This window comes from Fukomys damarensis, unplaced genomic scaffold, assembly GCF_012274545.1.
Source record: "Fukomys damarensis isolate Sample0158 unplaced genomic scaffold, DMR_v1.0_HiC HiC_scaffold_39, whole genome shotgun sequence".
NCBI classification, from domain to species: Eukaryota; Metazoa; Chordata; class Mammalia; order Rodentia; family Bathyergidae; genus Fukomys; species Fukomys damarensis.
Window position 1 is genome coordinate 44,854,904 of NW_022900951.1, and position 2,788 is coordinate 44,857,691.

Sequence of the window (2,788 nt, forward strand, 5' to 3'; positions counted from 1 at the left end):
CTTGGAAAAAAAACAAATGCACATCTTTAACTTTAATAACTTTTACCTATAAGCCAATTTAAATTATAGGCAAACATCTTTCTAAAAAAATTTTTTTAAAAAGTTGTTGAGATTAAACAAAATAGCTGTATAATTGGACAGACAAATGGAAAACCAAACACATAAGATAATTTATAAAACTATCCTAATTGAATTATAATGTCCTTTTGCAATTTTTGGGTTCTTAATTATAAGTAAGACTAGTCAAAACATTTTGTAAGTCAATTAACAGAGATCTCTTGCAAAATTAGAATCAGAATGAAAGCTCTTTGTGCCTGTAAATATAAACCTTTTATAACAGACTTGAAACCCACAAGCAAACATACATATTTCCTTGATAAAACACTTCCTCATACCTTCTTGACATACGTAGGCCTTCTGGTCTTGTATATATCTTTTTATCCTTCTAACAAGACAAACACACAAAATCCTTTTATATCAAAAGTATATCTCTGTTTTAACGTGACCATCTTTTTTTTGTCTACACTTTAAAATGGTAAAATAATTGTCATCCGTTACTATGAGAATGATTTGGGCTACAAGCCATATTTTGACAAACCTTAATCCATTTTTAATTGGTTTTATTGGTACATTTTAGATATACAATATAATGACATTCATTATTAGAGATTTGTGTCTTCACATAATATATCTTGATTCTTATTTTTTCTCCATTCCCCTACCCTCCCTTCAATCCCTCCACCACTCCCTATTTACAAAGATTTTGTTTCCACTTTTTCATTTTCTCATATTAATTCCATTACCTTCTGTTCTTTACCCTACCACTCCCACTTCCCCTTCCCATTTACTTATAGCCTTTTCAATATTTTTCCTCTGTCTCACTTACTATAAACCTTCTAGGGCTGGGGATTTGGCTCAGTGGTTCTGTTGCCTGCCTCACAAGTGCACGGTCCCAAGTTCAATTCCCAGTACAAAAAAAACAAAACTATAAACCTTCAATAACAAACTTGTCTTCAGCTGTTAAAATTTTAAAGTGTTTTTTTTTTCCTGTTCTCTGATTGTTACATTTTAAATTTGACTGGATGCCTGTAGAATAGTAGTAACCTTGAGTTCTTCATCAACAATGTACAGACAAGAGCAAGTTAACCCTGTAATTACAATTTAAGGATTTGCAATGCACACAAAATGTTTAAAGCACACATCAACTAAGATTGAAACAAAAATATACTTATCAATTAGTTAAATTTTGTAATTGGATTTCTTTTGTAAAATCTCTATGTCTGGCACAGTTCTCACCAGTGGCAGATTGCCTTGCAGCAGAAGCTTGAGTGGCTCTCTGGCTCTGTTGTACGGGCTGCAAAACAGAGTGCATAAGGCTTCAAGTTGTTAAGGTCTCAATTAAAGTCTCAAGGGGGGTACCTTTTCTTCTTTGTTGAGCTGTCTGGATGTTATTTGACAAGCTCCCTAAGTCCTATATCTAAAGTTCTTTGTTTGTGAAAAACGACAATTATATTTAACTATCTTTTTCAGCATTTATTTCAATACTGCAGGCCAGCTTGAGCTGAAAGTGATTCTGTATATTTAATCATTTCTTGAAGCATTTATTTCAACACTGTGGGCCAGCTTGGGCCAAAAGTAATTACCCTGTTTTAGTAACCCCTGACTACCTTTACTACCTTCTTGCACCTGAAGCACATACCTCTTTTTACCGGGTATTTGTGCCTCCTGTTTGGATATCCTTATCAGTTTGATGGAGGGGCACTGTGTGGTCAATTTTTTTCTTTTTCTCTTCCTCCTTTTCATTCTGAGTAGCCTCACTGAGCAGGTGATTGCTCATTATTGAAGTCCCCACAATGGGTACCAATTACTAGAGACCCTTGCACTTAGGTTCCAGTACCCTGAACAGTATACAATGCAGTCCTGAGAAATAAATACACTAAGAGACAGAATTAAGAGAGAGAAAACTGGGTGCCAGGATGGCCAATGCCAGTGCAACTGACAAAGGCAATGACTTTTATTGGCAATCAATTGGGGTAGAGGCAGATACATGCAGTTTTTATGGAAATTAATGTAAACAAGGCTCATAAAGGTCAAGACAAATTCCAATTCTTGAATTAGAAACAGAATAAACAAAATATATGGTTGCAATTAAACCATTGTCCTTCTAGTCAGAATGTTTTAGTTGTAAATGAGTTACTCTGACCTTGGCAACTAGGCTTTGGCCAGACTCACTTCTCAAAACGAGCCAATTGTGGGGCTGTCTCTTTACAGCCTGCTTTGGGAATAATCAATATTACAGTCCCTCTGAAGTATTCTTAGTACATCTCTAGATTCTTTGTCTTGCATATTTCCTATTTTTTATCCTTTGACCCACTCCTTATTTTCTCTGAGCCCACCCATGAAAACCATCATTTCTCTGTCTGTGTATTTCAGCTCTTTAAACAAATATTCCACATATAAGAGAGATCACGAGCCAGGCAGGGTGGCTGATGCCTGTAATCTCAGCACTCAGGAATTTGTAATGGGGGAAATACAAGCATAAATGAGGATGGGGATGTCATAACAAGGAGCTAAGTGAACATATTCAAAATGATTTTCAGTCATCTGAGCAAAGTTTAACATGAATGATATAGTAAAAAGCTTGAAGGAAACTATTCTGTAAGAACAGTTTTAGGGGCTGGGGATTTAGGTCAGTAGTTCTGCCAGCTGCCTACCAAGCACAAGGTCCCAAATTCAATCCCCAGTACCCAAAAAGAATAAACCTTTTTGCCAGGTGTGGTGGTGCACT